The sequence below is a fragment of the Artemia sp. Qi Xiang Cuo genome, chromosome 3 (genome assembly GCF_049724085.1).
Source record: "Artemia sp. Qi Xiang Cuo chromosome 3, ASM4972408v1, whole genome shotgun sequence".
In the NCBI taxonomy this organism is placed as follows: domain Eukaryota; kingdom Metazoa; phylum Arthropoda; class Branchiopoda; order Anostraca; family Artemiidae; genus Artemia; species Artemia sp. Qi Xiang Cuo.
This window is the reverse complement of record NC_142796.1, coordinates 13,208,684-13,228,223: the sequence shown is the minus strand read 5'-3', so window position 1 is coordinate 13,228,223 and position 19,540 is coordinate 13,208,684. Positions and strand designations below refer to the sequence as shown.

The 19,540-nt window shown below is 34.8% G+C and overlaps 1 protein-coding gene across 5 annotated transcripts in view; it reads right to left on the bottom strand.

Moving 5' to 3' along the window:
• The window catches only part of LOC148953780 (uncharacterized), an 89,510-nt gene extending 87,327 nt beyond the window's left edge, over positions 1 to 2,183 (bottom strand). For all 5 annotated transcript variants that reach the window (XM_089108487.1, XM_089108490.1, XM_089108488.1 and 2 more), the window contains exon 1: positions 2,153 to 2,183. The gene's annotated coding sequence lies outside the window, so the exon portion shown is untranslated. The remainder of the gene's footprint in view (positions 1 to 2,152) is intronic.
• Between the last annotated feature and the right edge of the window lie 17,357 nt (positions 2,184 to 19,540).

The window sequence follows — 19,540 nt, the reverse complement described above, 5'->3', positions numbered from 1 at the left end:
ATCTAATGGCACAATTTTTGGGTAAGGTTTATGTAGTTTTTTTGTTCTTGTCCTTGCTATTTGCTTATATAGTGCTTGCTTTATTATTGCTGCTTGCTTTTGCTTTATTATGTGTTTTTGTTGCATGCTGTTTGGTTTAATAAATAATCATCACAGAAAATAATAAAGTTTATATTAATAGACTATTCAGGTAGCTAAGAAATAACCTTACATCTAGTCAGAATTACATCCAAAATCAAAACTTAACATGCATTTATGTTGGAAATGAAATTTACCCCCACTCCTACACAATGTTGTTACTAGTCAAAATGTTTGGGGGGGGGGAGGGATTTTACCAACTGGCTGGTCACTGACTTTTTACTGACAGTTTTTGTCAATAATAAGCATAATTTCTCCTTTGAACACAATATTTAAAATCACTGCACAAGTAAGTAAAACTGCTGCATTTACCAACCAAGATTTAGATTTTGGTACATATCATATCACTATTTTAATGCTGTTTATTTGACCAAATCAAAAATTGTGGCACCATCTATAAAATCATGGCAGGAGTTGGTAAAACTACTGCATTTACTGACCAATTTAAAAATTTCTGTTAAAAAATGTCAGTAATTGCATGGTCTTTATTGAATCAAACAAAGAATTTTAATGGCATCAGAAAAATTGTGGCACAAAGCACCATAATTTTACTGAATTACTTTTTTACTGAGTGAGCAAAAACATTGGGGGGTGGGGGGTCCCCTTCTCTTCCCATATGTGATGGCCCTGCCCCTATATATACCAATTCAGGGTATATATTTGCACATTAGGGGGGGGGGGAGGTGTAAAGTTCAAATTTATCTCTATAGTCATAATTGTATCCTGAATCTAAATTTAACACTCATTTGCATCAGAAATGAACTTTACTCCTCCCCCCTCTTAATGTGCAAATATATGCCCTGAATTGGTATATATGGGGTGGGGGTAAAACTCATTTCTGACAAAAATGAATATTAAGGATGTAATTCAGACTATAGAGGTAAGTTTATTTCTTAGCTACCTGAGTAGTCTGTTAATATAAAGATTATCCCAATTTTGTTTATGTTCTATATAGCCTAGGGCTGTGTGAGACTACTAGGGGGGAGGGGTCTGGGCATAGATTGTCACACCAATCTAAAAATGTAATTTTGTTTTGTTCTAGCATCTCTCTTTCTAGAGAGCCTTTGCCTAGGCTAGGATTAACTTTTGCCTGAGTTTAAATATTGAAAAAAGTTTTCGTAGATTATAACATAGTCAAACTATCATAACTAGCCTAACCATTAGCCAATCCCAAATTTCTAAAACTCTGTACTTCATATCCAAGATTAGGTGTCTGTCTGTTTATGAAAGGGGTAAATTTTCAGTTTTAAACACAATTTAGCTAGGCTAGGATGAAAATGAATACATTGCTTGATGCCTTTCCTTATGCTAATTCATAGGTCTATTAAACTATGCATGGGCTATTTTGAGCCCTTTTAGGGCCAAAATTTACAATTATTGAATTGTAAAAAACAATTAGGCCTATTGAAATATGAAGGAGCACCAAAAAAGGCATCTAAGGATATATTCACTTTCATTCTAGCTAAACCGTGTTATAAACTGCAAATTCACCATGAAAGGTACATTTTAGTTAAAATGCTTGCCTTAGATTATACACTGTAGGCCTATAAGCAGGCAACTGGGAGTAGACTAGGCTATTCAGCCAGTGGCCTCCTTTATTTCCATGGAATTGGAAATAGCAAAGGGGTAGAAATAGGAGTTTGAGGACCTTGTTCAGGTAGCACTTAGGCTCTGCATTCCTTTCCTTATTTTCATTCTCCAAGCTCAATTACTTTCAAAGATGGCAAATGCCCCTCATCTAGAATTTAGCTTAGCCTAGGCTACTAGATCTAGGCTAATGGTATACTTCTTTATTCTCTACCTTATTAGTGATCTGTGTTATACCTAAAATGCCTGGAAAATGATGTCTGGAAACATGTATAGGGTTAAATTAAGCCTTTAGATTTCCTCACAATTAGCCTAGACCTACTGAAACGAATTAGTGAGCCCCATATAAATTTTAATCGTGATCAGATTACAGCCTAAATCCAATTTAAGCATGATATAAAAGGCAGCGTAATCTGAAACTAATTACAGCCAACTTTTCCTCAAGGTAAATAAAAATAAATTCCAATGGAAGAATCAATCAGATTAATTATTTTACAGATATACAGTGAAAGAAATTTTATAGTCAATCAAAACAAAATTCTTGTTTCAATTAAATATCACTAAAAGACATTATAAAATATGATTTTTTTTATTATAAGTTTTAATTTAAGAAAAAGAAATAATATATTGTTACGTTATAAAAAAGGCAGCGTCTTCGGTGGTGTTTCCATTTCTTTTTAAATCAGTGAAATGTTGACGATTAAAAAATCGGTCGAATGGTTTCGAAATCAGGTGGAAATTTTGGCAGAACTGTTTTTCAATTTATATTATATTTTTGGAGGAGTTGGAGTGATTCACAAATTAAGTGCAACATTTTAAAAGTTCAATGAGCAGATGTTAGTGGCTGGTTTCATATTAGGCCCGTTCTTTTGCACTAAAGGGCTGGGCACACATAGCTGATTTTGGGAATTGATTTCCAAATCAGCGCCGATTTTAAAAGAAATTGGCGTCGATTTGAGCTTGAAAAATTTTTCTAGTTTTCGGCGCCGATTTACAAAATCAGTGGCGATTTTCATCATGATCATCACAAAAAATAGGGATACAAATAAATAGTCAGCCAGAGATGTCTGTGGTGAAAAACCCCGCTATTGAGCTGAGAACTAAGCTGAGATCAACCATGCAACTATTAATAAACTCCAGTTGACTATTTATTATTATTATTATTTATTGGAAAACCCCTCATACAAAAAAGGAAAAGACGGAGCAATAAGCAAAAAAAGCAATACACATAAACTTAGGAGTTATACATGTGGTTTTTAGTGACGAACGCTGGAGCTAAGATCTAAATCAGCTCTTAGAACAAATTACACAAAACGAGAAAGAAAAACTCAATTATACACTGCTCTGTAGGTACGCGACATGTTTTTTCTTTTTTTTTAGGCTCCTAATTACTGAACAAACATAAACAAAATAAACATCATTGCATCAAGCCGCAATTGGTAAAAAAAAAATTACCCAAATAATCATCAGTGAATTAAAAAAGATATACGGTAGATAATCATATCAACTAGTGGAAATATTACAAGAAACGGTAAAAACAATTAAACGACACTTTCGCCCGCTAGTCTTTAACTCAGATCACACTCAACAAACACAACAAATACATCTAAACTACTGGGCCAGTACTGACGACCAGGGATGGTTCAACTTCTTTAAACGGGAATTATATGCACGAATTTGCTTTTCCACAGCTATAATGGGGTCAGCAATGTTGAATTGTCTAATTAGATAAGAATTGCGCGTCCAAGAGGGAAAATGTAAAACATATTTTGCGAACCGGAAGAAAACTGAACGAATTTTGGACTTGTCAGAATTTGTGATCATTTTCCAAAACGGAAAAGGTAGAGTGACAGAGTTAAAAAGTTTCGAGAGAAGATGGCGGTTGAACCGTTACTTATTAGTTACAAAAGAAGCATATGATAACCCAACTCTACGCTCAATGTGAGCAATTAATAGTTGTCGCGTGTGCATTACTGACGAACCAATGGGAAGACCGAGGTGGGTGGTATGATCTACTGGCTTAATCCTTCTATTTCCGAGAGGATTATCCCTAGGCGACGCTTGCTTCCAGTTGAAGAATACAACTTCGGACTTTTCAGCATTGAACTGAAGACCTAGTTTTCCATACTCATATTGTAGTGCTGGTAAAATCTCGCTAATGCGCTGGATAATACGGCTCAAATTCAGAATGTCGTCTGCATAACATACGAGAAATAAATCAAGACCGGAAAAGATGAAAGATGTGGGAACAGATAACTGTGCATCAAGAACTCCATTACTGAAGAATGAAGGGGAACAAACAGAACCTTGACGGGTATCTTTTTCGACATTGACAAAAATATTAGGGGTTGGTGCGTAGACTTGAGAGCCGTCAACTTTAGCTAATGGGTGAAGTATTAGGCTAACTTTAAGACGATAATACATGTCTCGAAGGGCTCCGATATATGAGAGGCTCACTCCACGTTTTTCTGCATGGAGTAGCATAGCGGTGAGAATGAGAGGGTCGAACGCTTTACGAATATCATGCCCAGCCAACACGACAGTTTTACCTGATGCATCAGCATCGATCAATGCGTTCGCGACAACCGACAAAGCGTAGGGGCAACCGAGACGTGGCTGGAATCCATATTGGTAAGGTGGAACATAGCATTTCGCGTTTAGATGGTCAATGAATAGAAGTTCAAAAAGCTTTCAGAAGGTAGTAGTTACTGTTATAGGGCGGAAGTAAGAGCACTGGGTAGCGAATTTACCTGTCTTTAGAATTGGAGTGAGATCTCCGATTGAGAAAGAAGACGGTGCAACTCCTTGGGTAACAATCATCTTCATCAAAAGAGCAATATGGTTTATCAGCAGCTCACTTCCATGCAGAATGTAAAGAGCGCTTATTTTATCGATGCCAGAAGATTTCTTACGCTTTAGGCGTTGGATTGCTCGCAGCTGAAACAACAAAATTGTCGTTTGGACCACTGTCGTGATGCTTTCTAATAAAGTCAATTTGGAATTTAGTAAAATTATTAAGACGCAAATACAAAACTTTAGTAATACCACTTTTTATTAGGATAAGGAATATATCCTGGCAAATTTATGTTTAACAGGAAATTGAGAAATTACCACTTCCCAGCTATGTGCGCTGGTTGGGTCCCGGAAGGTGTGGTTGATAAAATGTATAAAAGATACATTTTATGGGAAGGGCTAGACTGATACTAATTTTATGCCGGACTAACCTCTGGTCCGTTAATTTATAAATACCTTGGAATATTGTCGGATTATTGTAGGTGTCTTAAGTATTTTATTGTATTATACCTTATTGTAAATTTCTGATACTTGTTGTCTCCCTGGAACCACTAGTCCCAGCGGAATAATATATATATTATTATACCTTGAACTGGTATATGTTAAATGAATAAAAGTATTGTATTATAGCCAACCTCTCTACAATCTACATTTAGTCTCTCGAATATACCCACCTGGTACGCCTCATTATTCCAGTCATAGCCAAAGGCACGCTACCAACGTTTAATTACCTTAGGGTCATAGTTTATCTCCCCTATAAAGGGAAAATAAAGGGATCTACCACAACATCACCTAAATACCATAAAGTCACCTTACCACAACTGGTTGTGGTTGCAAAAACTGGGTCGAGAGGGATAGATAAAAATAATAGATTGAAATAAAATGGCTTTACCAGAGGAAAAAATGACTTCTCTGTTAACGGTACTTGAAATTTTCAAAATTATACCAGAATACGCGGGAATTTCAGATGTAGATGAGTTTATCCAAAAATTGAAAATTTTCGACAAACTAACTGAGTCGTTTGACGATAAGTTCAAAGAGCAATGCGTTGCAGCAAGATTAAAGGAAAGCGCCCTTAAACATTTTGAGGCAATTGAAGAAAAAGAGCCCAAGGACATTAGTACTCTAATTGAATCTTTTAAAACAAGGTTCATAGAGACAAGCATCTCCGAGAGGCTAAGAACAGAGGTAGTGGCATTCAATACCTAAACTAGTATCAGGGAATATGCAGACAAAATTCGTCGATCTGTATGCTTACAGTTAGAGAAAGGCGGAAATGACGAGACAGTACAGAAAGTACAATTACATACTTTTACGCAAGGGTTACCAAAAAAGCTATTAAGACTAATATTATCACAGAAACCCAAAAATTTAGAGCAGGCTATAATTCTACTAAACAGAGAGGTAAAAATTGACGAGGCCCTGAAAAAGTTTGATCAGATGTCAATAAATAACACAGGAGCCCAAGAAAGTATAAAATATGGAAGGGGAAAGAAGCTGGTGAACTTTGAGGAGCCAAATCATGAACTAAAAAGGCGCGACAGGGGCCAAGGGTCGCCGTCTAAGGAAGTAGCTGACAGATTCCACGACCTTGAGAGATTAGAAGCTAATAATTATAGAAAATATGGGCACCCACCCCAACCAAAGACAGATAGTTGGGGAACCAACAATTACATATAAAGAATATTTAGAAGTAACCAGGAAACCAACAAACAATTTAAGAGAACAATTTAATTGCTATTATTGTACCAAACCAAACCACTACGCAGCAGAATGCTGGCATAGAATATGCAAAGAAGGCCAGACGTACAAGACAAGACACCAGTTCAGAACACAGGGGGGGGGGCAGAAATTTAGGAAGGCAGGGAACAATTAATACTTGGCAAACACCGAATAATATTCCTGAATTTAGGCTTAGAAGGCAAACGATTAACAACACCCAGGGTCAAAATAGCAACGCTGAAGATAACTGGGATAACCCCAGAAACTTTTGGTCAAACAGTGGGCATTTAAACGGAGAAACCAGCCTGTAAGGGTCAACAGAGATGAATCCTTACAAAGACCCCTTTATAGTTTAGAGTGTTGTGATACAAATACAAATAATAATAATGTACCGATTTTGCGTTGTTTTAAAATTGAGTGTTTCCAAAATTTACCGTGTTTACTAGACACGGGTGGATCTAAATCATTAATTCAATGGGGAGTTTTTAAGGAGTTTCCTGTTATTGTCCCGAATTGCGTAAGCAGATATAACAACTCCTTGTCAGAAATGACAAGTCTCAAGCTTATAATTTTGGGAGGTGAGACATTCAAATTCAGAATATAGAATAAAGAAATAACAGTAACAGTGATAATATATAAGCAGCTACCATTTCCTTGTATTCTAGGAGTAGACGCTATAAGGAAACATGGGAACCCGTAACTGATACAATAACCATAAGCCAGCCAAATGAAACTAATAGGTAAATTTGCGTAACAACAGATAAAGGCAGTGACGATTCGGATTATAACCTAAAAATAAACGGGAAAATCACAATAAAAGGGGGAAAAACAGTTCAAGTGCTAGCGACTTTAAATACAGAAGAAGGAAAGGTTAAAACAATGGTTGCCATGATAGGAGGATAAATGCTTGAAAACTACCCCACGATTTTTATGGAAAATCAAGTTATTAAAATTGAAAATGGTATAAAATACTTAAAACTATCCAATCTAAGTAATAAAAAAATAAAGCTGAACCAAATAGGGCTTGGGTCAGTGGAAAAGATTACAAATTTAGAAATAATATCTCTAAGCAGCCCAGAATTAAGCGTAAATTTCACTAGCCACGAACAAATATCATCATCAAAACCGCAACCACAAGAAAAGTATGGAATGACGAAAACTGACTTTTTGCGACGATTTGATTTAAAACATTTACCGGAAAACGTAAAAATCCGAGTGGGAAATATTCTTTGGGATTTTAGATAGACATTCGCAAGACACAAAGCGGATTACGGATTAACTCACTTAATCACGCACAAAATATCAACACAGGGCCTTCCAATTAAAAAGTCACCGTATAAAACACCTTATAATTTAAAACCATGGCTGGACGACCAAATGAAAGAAATGGAAGAACAGGGTATTATGAAAGAAAGTATTAGCGATTGGTGTTTTCCACTAGCAATACTCAGAAAAAAAGATAATGCCTGGAAATTTCGCAAAGATTTTAGAGCGCTAAATGCAGTCACGGTAAAAGATGTTATGAAACTACCACGAACTGACAGGATATTAGATTCGCTGGGAAGTTCAAAATACTACACTAGTTTTGACTTAATAGCAGGTTATTGGCAAATAGCATTTGATCCAGAAACAAAACACAAAGCAACTGTAATATTAGATGATGGAAGAACGTTTACATTTGAACGTATGCCTTTAGGATTATCATTTAGTCCAAACTGTTTTAGTCGACTAATAAATTTAGTGCTAAAAGATAACGAACCAGGAAAGAAAAAAGATACCTTTGCTTACTTACATGATGTAATTTTGTTTACCGAAAACCTAGAAGACCATTTAGTCGGATTTGAAAAAATACTGGAAAAATTTGAAAAAACAGGTTTAAAATTAGAACCAGAAAAGTTAAAAATAGTATTCTCAAAACTAGTTTTTCTTGAACATCTGATAAACCAAGGTAATATTTCACCAAATCCAGAAAAATTTATGGTCATAGAAGATTTACAGCCACCAAAAGATCAAAAAAGCTGCAAATCAGTTTTTGGTTTGTTAAGATATTTCCGACGATATATTAAAAAAATATGCAGCAATAGCACAACCTTTGACAAACATTTTGAAAAAAAATTAGGCAAATTCGAATTTCCATCGGACGCAATACAGGCGCTGAATGAAATAAAAAGGCAAGTATTACAGGCACCAATTCTTAAACTACCAGATTTGTCACAAGACTTCTGTTTACAAACATATGCTTTGGGGTACGGAATTGGGACAATATTATTAAACATAAACTCGGAAGGAGTAGGATCAATAGTCCAATACACCAGCAGATAGCTGACTGAGGCAGATAAAAAATATTAGGGGGTTGACATAGAGTTCCTCGCATTGACAGTTTTTACAGAACATTTTCGTAAATATTTATCTGGGAAAAAATTTAATTTACGTGTGGATCGAAATTCACTAATTTAGATACATACGATGCAAAATACTTCAGCGTGGCTGACACGATGAATACTACGTCAGCAAGCATAATCATATACCCCAATATATATAAAGGGCCGTACAAACATTTTACCAGACTATTTGTCACGAAATCCTGACACAGAAGGAAATTGGATAACAACCATCCAAAACCAACTGGAAGGGGTAGAAATACTATCTAATGGAAATATTTCGAATCATCAAGATAAAGATGTTTTTTGTTTAGATATTAAATCTTTTTTATCAAAAGGAACGGAACTGCCACAACACTTTAAACATTTTTTGAAGGACTTAGATAATTCTGATTTGGATGAAAGTAAAAATCTTTTGGTAAGATGTTACAGAGAACCCCAATAATATAGAAAATATGACTTAAAAATTATTCCAGTAATTCCAAAATCACTGGAAGGAGAAATTTTACAGATGGAACACGCAACTATTGGCTGTCACATGGGAGAAGCGACAACTATTGGGAGGATAAAAGGAAATTTTTATTTTCCAAAAATGTACTCAAAAGTAAAATTTTTCATACAAAGCTGCCAAGAGTGTGCCAAACAAAAGTCGCCACCAAAGACCCCTAGGACCGAATTAGGTCAATACCCCACCGCTTCAGGGGTAGGAGAATTAATGTCAATTGACATTTGGGGGGCAGGAGGAAGTTTACCAGTTTCCAGGAAAGGAAATAGGTGTGTACTAACAGTAGTTGACCATTTCAACTCATATTTATACGCTTTTCCAATTAAAGACGAAAAGACAAAAACCCTTGCGAAAGTTTTAGTCAACCGGCTATTTCTGGAACACGGGATTTTCCCTAGAATTTTACTTAGTGACAATGGGCCATGTTTTAGAGCCAAATTATTAGACGAAATTACGGAATATTTGGGGGTAAAGCGATGGTTTACCTTGTCTTACATGGTATCAGCTAATGGAAAAGTTGAATGCAAACATAGGGAATTAGCTTACATGCTGGGGATAAACGCAAGAGAAGAAAATTAGAATTGGGACGAACACATACCATTCGTAGCAGTTTCTTTGCAGTTATCTTTGCAGTAAATACGGCTTTTTCACGTTCTTTAAAAGAAACGCCATTTTTTTACAACATCTAAGAGATCCCAGAATTTGTTTAGATGAAATACAAATTGATAGAATATATTACAATCTGGACCAATACAAGCAAGAAATGGTGATGCGAATAAAAAAAGCTATGGAACAGGTTAAAGACAATTTGAAAGATGCGAAAACAGAACAAAAAGAAAAATATGACATAAAAAGCATAAATCTGACAAATTATTGTTTAGGAAAATTGGCCTATGTAGACAAAACCAATCTAGAAGGGACAAAAAAGTTAAAACCGAAATGGGATGTGCCCAATAGAATTGTAAAATTCTACCAAATAACTTAACCTATAATATAAAACATCAGTATAATGAAAAGGAAGAAATAGTACACCATAATAGAATGAAAAAAGGATTTTCCTCAAAATCATGGAAATAAGAGCCCATTTCTTCAGACAAAGGCACAAATGAAAAATTTGCACTATTATATATCAGAAGGCCATATGGATTCTTTGACTTTTTTAATGATCGCAACAGTTGGGAGAAGTGGAAGGACTATTTAGCCCAGTCTTGGCTACAAACGCTCAAAAACAAACAAGAGAAAGTGGGAAAAGTCCAATGCTCATCGGATACTAGCGATGAAAGCGATAGAGAAGATACTCAAAAACAACCTACGGCTTTAAGAGATAATAAACCAGAGGTTAAATCCAAAGAGGAAGAAAAATTGGAAGAAACCAAAGAATTATCTGATTTTCATACGCTAGACTCGCCTACAGTTTTAACACAAAAAGGGCTTTTGGAACAAATACAAGCTACCAGAAGCGAGCTAACAGAACGATAAACAAGTAGTTCCTCTACGTACACAGATATAAATAAACTTGGACCATCGTTAAGGAAAAACCCCTTAAGATAAAAACTACAGAGAGCAATTAACAAGCAGAAAATGTAGCAACAACATTTTTCTTCAGCAGCACAAGTGGCTAAAACACTAAGGAAAAAGGCCAAACGTCATGAGGAACGGAGGTTTAAAAAATTTGACGAAGCAACAAACCCATTCTTGAATTCAGAACCTTGTAAGCCACATTCTAGAGACCAAGGAAAAACTTTTCAACATTATAAAGAAGAGAAACAAAATTTGGAATGCAAAAGTCAGAAAAGAAAACGGAAAATGGAAGAACTAGCGTTGTTCACAATCAATAAGTAGTTAAATAAAGTAACTATGAATTGAGAAAAAGAAAACGAGCAAAGAGCTTCCAAAGAACTACCCAAATTTTTTCTTCCTTTAATTGTCATACAAAAAACGTCAAAATTTCCTTCATAATATATGTTGCCAGTAAAAATTATTAACGTAGAAAATAAACTAAAAAAAAATATAACCTAGAAACTCGTAAATTCCCAGAGAAAAATAAACGCAAATCTATGAGACATCATAGCTTCCTGCACAAATTTTGTCTCCAGGACGAAATAAAACTTCGCGAATCGTGTTCTGACGAGACTCGTGTTCTTACGTTTCATAAAAGAAATTAATTATTGACTCGTAACTTTTAATGGGTGTAGTGAAACTAATTGAATTATAAATATTTAGATCAGCATTAAAAGGCAATTCTTTTGATATGTATATTGGAAAAAAAAAATTTTGGGAGGTAATCAAAAAAAAAAAAAAACGAAGGAGGGTAGTCTACTGAAATAAGGTCATTGGAAGCTAGAAAATTTGGAGTGAACTCAATCACTGCTGTTCTCTCGTTGTTAATTAAATGCGAAGGATCTACTGACCTTTGACCCTTGGAGGTGGCACCTACAGTCGAATTTAAAACAAATTGTTTTGAAGAGATTAAAAAAATAATTATAATGGGAAAGGCAGTAAGAGTTTACATGAATCCAGACATGTATAAGCTAACTGTAATCTTATCATAAATGCTAGAAGATAATAAATGGACACTTACCAATAAGGAAAGTATACATAATTAGGATCCGTAGATAAAAATGGCCACAATTTAAAAAGTATAGCACAGTATAAAACAAAGTTTTTGTTTTTGGGTATAAATAATTTCACATATCAAATAAATTCACAACGCACCATTAACAGAAATAACCATAGCTAGGAAATTGCCGGCTAAAGACACCAATGGCGATACCATTGGCATTTAAAAGTAAAAACTGCTAAACGTCTTGTCATTGGGGGGATCCATAAGGCTAACCAAATGTATATCACAAATAACGGTCAAATTTTGAAGGAGGTTTGAGCTGAATGTTTTAGTGAAATCCGACATGCTAAAATAAATAGCAAGTCGGAAATTTCACACGGGCACTAAACCCATAAGCCTGTAGAACAAGGTAATAGTCAAAATATCACGAATGGGACAAATTGAACTCAAATACTATATAAAACTAAGGCGAAAATTAAACTTTGGATAAACGCGAGTCGCGAATAATAAAAGAGATTAAAAGGAAAAAGCAATGGGTACTGATAACCCCTATCGCAAAACCGAAATTGGCACGAACTATTTTGGCGGAAACCACACAATTTGAGGGAAAACATACAATAAGAAAAGTATGGTAATTATACGTGAATAAATAAATTTCTAGGGCATGAAGCACGAATTCTCAACACCATTAAGTGACAAAGAGGTTTTAAACAAGTTCATTAAAACCAGTAAACGCCACCCCGTAGTGACAGAAGACTTTTCAAAAGAATGTATGTTAACCGTGTTAATAGAAATCCTCTCAGAGGTAGGAAAATATCCTAATATCAGCTTTTTGCAAAAATTAAAGGGTTGGTAAAAACCAACACAAAAATAACGAAGGAAAACAAGGAATTGTTACAAGTTTTAAAAAGAACAAGCAGATTCAAAGAAACTTGAAGAGGTGTTTCAAAAAAGTAATATAAAATATATACTCAGACTCTCAAATAACTCCTGTGAAGTGATACACAATCTATTTCCGTTAAGGAAAACAGTATACAAAGATAACGGGAAAATAGTAACCAATGAATTATCAGGGCTATGAACTTATTTTCCAAACTTTTGTTTAAAACCCATAATATGCTGGAGAGCCCTATAAACTGTAAGACAGCATATTGCGGGGAGGAAAAAAAAACTTTACAGAAGAAGGAGGGACATAGGGTAATATCAATTTTCTTATAGACACTGTGGAAGTTCTACTGGTGGGCTGTTTTATCGCTATTATTTTTGGGGAAAAAGTGCTAAGATGACAAAAACAAAATTAGAGGGCGAGAAAGTACAAGGGGTTGACGGAGGAATTATATGGCAAATACGCCAGGTGAGAATTGTAGAAAATTACTGGCAAATTCTATTTCAAATAGACTTAGAGCATTTGCAAAAGATGCTATATACCATAAGGTTAAAACAGGACGCTTATCAGAAGATAGTCAAAGCCTTTTAGTTGAAAACCAGTAACAGAGAAGAAAAAATAATTTGCAAAAAACCAGATATGAAGGGATTGCAAATATATCCCATAGCTTCAAGCAATTGATGCTTGCAAAATTGTACGCAATAAACAGACAAGTAGAAGCTATAATACATGTGACGAATTCCCTGCTAGTGTTAATGTTCAATCACTAATAGAACAACAAAATACAACGAATATAGCTTTCGAATATATACAAAGATATTATTTGGAAATAATACAAGCCAATATCCCGGAAGACGAAAAGGAGAAAATATCGAGCAAAACACATTTTCATATTGAAAAAGAAAAAAAAAATCGTTATGGCTAGCACAGAATGAAAAAATCTCCAATTTAAATTGGACTAAAAATATACAATATATTCAGTAGAATAGAAAATTTACTGTTTAATGAAAGTAAAGAAGATAAGCCGTTATATGGAGAACATTCAGCGGCAAGCATGATAGAGCTAATGACACATCTACATATTTTAAGTGACTATACAATAGAAGCTCAATGAGCCTTAGGTTTACTAGACTTAGGACAGATTCCGAAACTTCTGTTGCCTCCAAAGGAGTTAAAAGAAATCACACAAAACATAGAGTATTTTGTATTAAATGAAGGGTATTATGAATTACCTTCGGGGTTAGAACCGATCGACCCCTTAAGCTGGTATGCTAAGCTATTGAACGCATTCTATTTTCTATTTGCAGAAAACATCCGAATAAACGCAAAAACTCCCCTGTCTCAGAAAAAGAGTATATTTACAACGTAACAAGCTTTTCCATTGCAACGGGGGCCCACGAGAGGTAATAATCACCATAACATCAACTTCAACGTATGTACTAGTAGAAAATAAAGGAGGAAGAATAATTTTTCTAGATAAAATTTGGGTCATGTTCGTTTTAGAAAATAGTATTTTTATGTTAGAACTGACCAAAAAAGGACTGAAAAGGATAAAAAATGGGAAAATTTTAAATTGCTGGGTAAACATAATTCTAGAAAACCGACAAGGCATTCAGAAAACATGCCATTGGGAAGTCTCTAAACCTTCAGAAACAACTGAAGGAATTATAAAAATAAGTGTATCCGAAGTATTGGTTTCAAATAATGTTACGCTGGACGGAACTTGTGTTCAAGACAGAGAAATACCAAATGTTCCACTAATTATATTGACAATGTCAGAATATAATCTATGGCACAAAGATACAAATTTCATTCTTAAAAGAGAAAATAGGCAAAGATCAGAAGAAAACGTCACTAAATTAACTCCATTAAAAATTAAAACAATTTTACCAGGCAAATTAGAATTTTTTTCTGAAAAAAGGTAGTAAGCATCTAATAGAAAATTGGAAAACAATCTTAAAGAACCTATTACTTGGACACAAATGCTGATAGATATAAAACAAGGAAAAGAAATAGCCCTTAGTCAAGCAGAAATTACACTGAAAGTAATAAGGGATGAAAGCATTCAATTCAATGAATTAGTAGGGGGTATGAATTAGTAGGGGGTATAATATTTTTAGTAGGGGGTATATTGGGCACAGCATGTGTAAGTTTATTTACACTTATAACAGCTTGGATTATTTATCAAAAGAGTAAAACACAAGGTGTAAGACAGGAAGTAACTGATTTACAAGAATTGACGATAACGCCAAGACAATTACAAAAGATCCACGAATATGCCGAATACACAGGAATTGCGCTTTAATTCACAACACTTTCAATTTTTTTTTTAGTGTTTATATATGATATATATATAAGGAATATTTATTGCAGATGATAATTTGGACAATAATTTGCGTTTTTAAGCTATTCCAGCTTATTACGGCCGAATTAGGGTCGTAAAAGGAGTATCGTTTCGCATGATGAATACCATCAAGCCCATGGAAGGTTACTGGCAAATCGCCATTAGGTTTGATGCTTCAGCCTTACATACCCTCCAGAACCAAATAACGGTACTTGCAAAAAATCTGGAAAGGACAAGAAGAGAATTAGAAAAAAACTTTTAACCCACCTTCTTTCACACCCCCTCAGGTAATATAGAAACGAAAGTATTATTATTTCAAACTCAGGCAACTTTGTTGTTCAATGTATTGAGAAACCAGGTCAATGGAATCTCGGAAGGTATACACAGAATGACAATAACGCTGCAAAAACCGCATAAAAAGGAGCCAAACAATATCTTGGCCAGACAAAAAAGAAGCTTAATCTGCATTGAAGGAGAAATATCAGAATATATATTTGGTACGATATCTGAGAGAACGTGGAAGGAAGCAGTAAAATGAATAGGGAAAGTCAAAGTAACAAATCAAAATCTTCTACACTTGGTAGACAAACAACTAACAATCTTAAAACATCACGAAACAAGGATATCAAAGATATAAGAAAAAGGTAATCAGACAATCAATAAGCTTTCCATTGTTATACAGGATATTACCAATGCAGTATTAATAACTCTAAAACAAATAATAGGAAATCAAAGTGAAATCATAGAGGATATAAATCTTCAGATGGCTCTACAGTTATTATCTACTGCCATCATGGATATTCCTTATGAATCTAATCAATTGAAGTCGGAGTTTCTAACAACCTTTTGACATAAAATTCATCTGCACGACTTTTAAACCAAAGTAAATTAACAGAAGTGCTCAAAGGCGTAGAAAGTCATTTTCCTTATCAATTGAGACTAGGACTAGCACCAAATTTCGAGAATATCCTTTAGTTTTACAGCAAAGCGGAAAATTATTGTGCAAATTAAGCGAGAGGAGTAATGGATATTTTTAATGGTACTCCTAGTTAAGTATGGAGAATATGCACAGTTCCAAATAAATGCTTTCCCTACAAAACTGACGAACACCACAAGCTGCATTAGGATAATTAATTTGCCACCATTTATAGCCATTTCCAACTTAAAATATAGGATACCAGAGTAACAAGAAACGATTAAATGTCAAAATGATAAAATACCCTGTTGCAACTTTAGAACTATATTACATCTACGCGCAAGAAAAGTCTGTGCTATTAAAATTTGGGAGGAGATGGAACCCTCAAGACCCCTACCAAAAGAATGCGATGTTGATATAGTGAGCGAGGTTAATCTTGAATTATGGGAAAAAATAAGTGAAAATGATTTCATATTCAGCGTTCCACAACCCTATATGGCGCAGTTGAGATGCAAAAATTCTTCAGGGTTGAGGAATACAAGAGATATTCGAATAGAAGGGATGGGCCTGATTAATATCCCCCCATCCTGTCGTTTAAAGACAAAAAGGACATTTATCCAGTCTCTAATTATGGGAATTACGGAGATAAATATAAAAAAATGGAGTATAAAACCTATACCCCACATAAATCTTTTTAAAATAACCAACTTGAAACAAGATAATGAAAAAATAACCACTTATTATAAAGGCTTACTAGCCTCAACTTGGGGATATTTCATAATTGCTATCGTGATTGTGGGATTGATTATATGTGTTTTTAAATATTAGTATTATAGGAAACATCAAACCCCCGGAGGGAAGGATATAAGAACCCCTGTCTGCACAAAACCATAATTTATCGCAAATAAACTAATTATAAAAAAAATGAAAAAAAAAGTTATCTACAACCTCAGACAATCCGGTTGGCACTATGAGTTCATAAATATGAAAGTAAAAGAGAAATTTATGATAAATATTGGAGCAAATTTTTTTTGCTATGTCAGCAATAATACTTATTTTAAGTTAATAATAATTTTAAGTTCAGTTATTTCACCTGAGGCCTCAGCGCAAAGTTTATCGATGAAGTCCTTTATTACGTTGGTATTATTACGTTGGTATCAATTCTTTCTGGCCAAACAGGGCCTGAGTGTTTTGCTAATGGAAAGAAAGAGTTATACCACTTTTTAGTGTTACTTTGTGAGAAATCTACTTTGAAAAAAAAAGCTTTATGTATAGTTGAATTACTATATAGTGTTTTAAAATAACTTTTAAAACTTTAATCAAATATATTTTTTGATAAATGTTGTATCTAAGTTTTGTTACTTAACAATGCTCGTGTAAGTTTATTACACAATGCTTGTATATATACTATGTTTTATTTTTAGAAATAACTAAGTTTTAACTAGTGATTTAATGTTATATATAAATGTTTGACTTCGAGTCAACGTATAAATATTTGTATTGTCAAATAATCCGTTAAGTATTAAGTTTGAAAAGGATAATCCAGCAAGAAACATAATGTTTCTATTTAAGCGGCATATTGTGTTTAGAGTAAAAAGAGAGAAAAATAATTAAAAGTAATTAATCTTTACAAAATTGAGTGTTTTTTTTACTATATATGTTACACTTTATGTTTTATGTGTATTCTAATGTGAATAATTATTTTAGATACAGGCTTAGTTTTTTTTTTGGAACTCAACTTTTTCGTAACATCCTTTCAAATCCATTTTTTCAATCCTTTTGTGACGCATTTTTGGAAAGTAGCAAATTTCAAACCCACTTCAATTGTATCCTGATACCAACAGCTCACACCATCAGACACCAGACCATAACTGAAGTTCAAAAGGCTTACAGAAGGTAGTACTCACTGTTATAGGGCGGAAGGACGAGCACTGGGTAGCGAATTTACCTTTCTTTGGAATTGGAGTGAGATCCCCGATTGAGAAAGAAGATGGTACAGTTCCTTGGGTAACAATCATCTGCATCCAAAGAGCAAGATGGTTTACCATCAGCTCGTTTCCATGCAGAATGTGAAGAGCGCTTATTTTATCGATGCCAGAAGTTATCTTACGCTTTAGGCGTTGGATTGCTCGGAGCTGAAACAACAAAATTGTATTTTGGACCACGGTGGTGATGCTTTCTAATTAAGTCAATTTGGAATTTAGTGAAAATATTAAGACGCAAATATAAAAGTTTAGTAATACCACTTTTTATTAAGATAAGGAACATATCCTGGCAAATTTATGTTTAATGGGAAATTGAGAAATTACCACTTCCTAGCTATGTGCGTCGGTTGGGTCCCAGAAGGTGTGGTTGATAAAATGTATAAAAGATACATTTTATGGGAAGGGGTAGACTGATACTAATTTTATGCCGGACTGACCTCTGGTCCGTTGATTTAGAAATTCCTTGGAATATTGTCGAATTATTGTAAGTGTCTAAGCACTTTATTGTATTATATCTTATTGTAAATTTATGATACTTGTTGTCTCCCTGGAACCACTAGTCCTAGCGGAATAATATATATATTATTATACCTTGCACTGGTATATGTTAAATGAATAAAGGGTATTGTATTATAGCCAACCTCTCTACAATCTACATTTAGTCTCTCGGATATACCCAGCTGGTACCCTTCATTAGTCCAGTCATAGCCTAAGGCACGCTACCAACGTTTAATTAACTTAGGGCCATAGTTTATCTCCCCTATAAAGGGAGAATAAAGGCATCTTCCAAAAAATCACCTAAATACCATAAAATCATCTTACCACATAACTAGACAGAAATTTATCAAGCTTATCTTCATATTCGGACTGTAGGGCGACATCTGGTGGGGAGAATTCAGCAGAGAAGTATGAATTCCATTCTGAATCAGGAATAACTTGAGTAGGTAGGCGGACCCTAGGAGGATCTCTTGATGCATTTCTCCAGAAGCAAGGTTGGGAAAGAGAAGCTTGCTGGGATGTCTCTTCAACTATCTGGTTCATGTGGATAGATAGTTCTCTCGCAAACTTTCTTTTGGTAGAAAGAAGAATGTCAGAAACCCAGCCAGAGCGAGGACGGTCACAGTAGAGAAACAAATGGTACCAAAATTTGGATTTTCTCCAAGCTTCAATTAGGCTTGGATTACTGGACCAGTGCTTTGTGACACCCTAACGTTTACGTATAAGAGGTATAGTGGCTTTTCCTGCGCGTCGCAGAGTATGGCAAATTTTTGCAAGATACATATCTAGCAACACCCGTATTTCATTTGCATCAACTTGCAGATTTTCAATGAGCAGCTGGAACGGAACATGAAATTTATGTAGGACAGAATTAGTAACTGCAGCAAAAAGATCATCTTGTATGTTTTCCGAATCCCTGTAAAATTGGGCGTGGGCCTGATGTGGTTGTGTGGTGGGAGTAGACTGAGCAGAGGGACAATAAATAGTTGCAGATATTGGAAGGTGGTCTGATAGTTGGAAATCAGTAACGGCGTGAACAGGTGACACTTGGAGATTTATAGAAGAAACTGCATGGTCAAGGTTCGACACGTGACTTGAATGGTGCGTGTAAGTGTAATCAAGATCTTTCGGCAATATCCTAAGCCAATCGTCAAAAATACCAAACAAAATAGAAATTCGCAATAACGAGGCGTCAGTTAAATTACAGTTAAAATCTCCTATA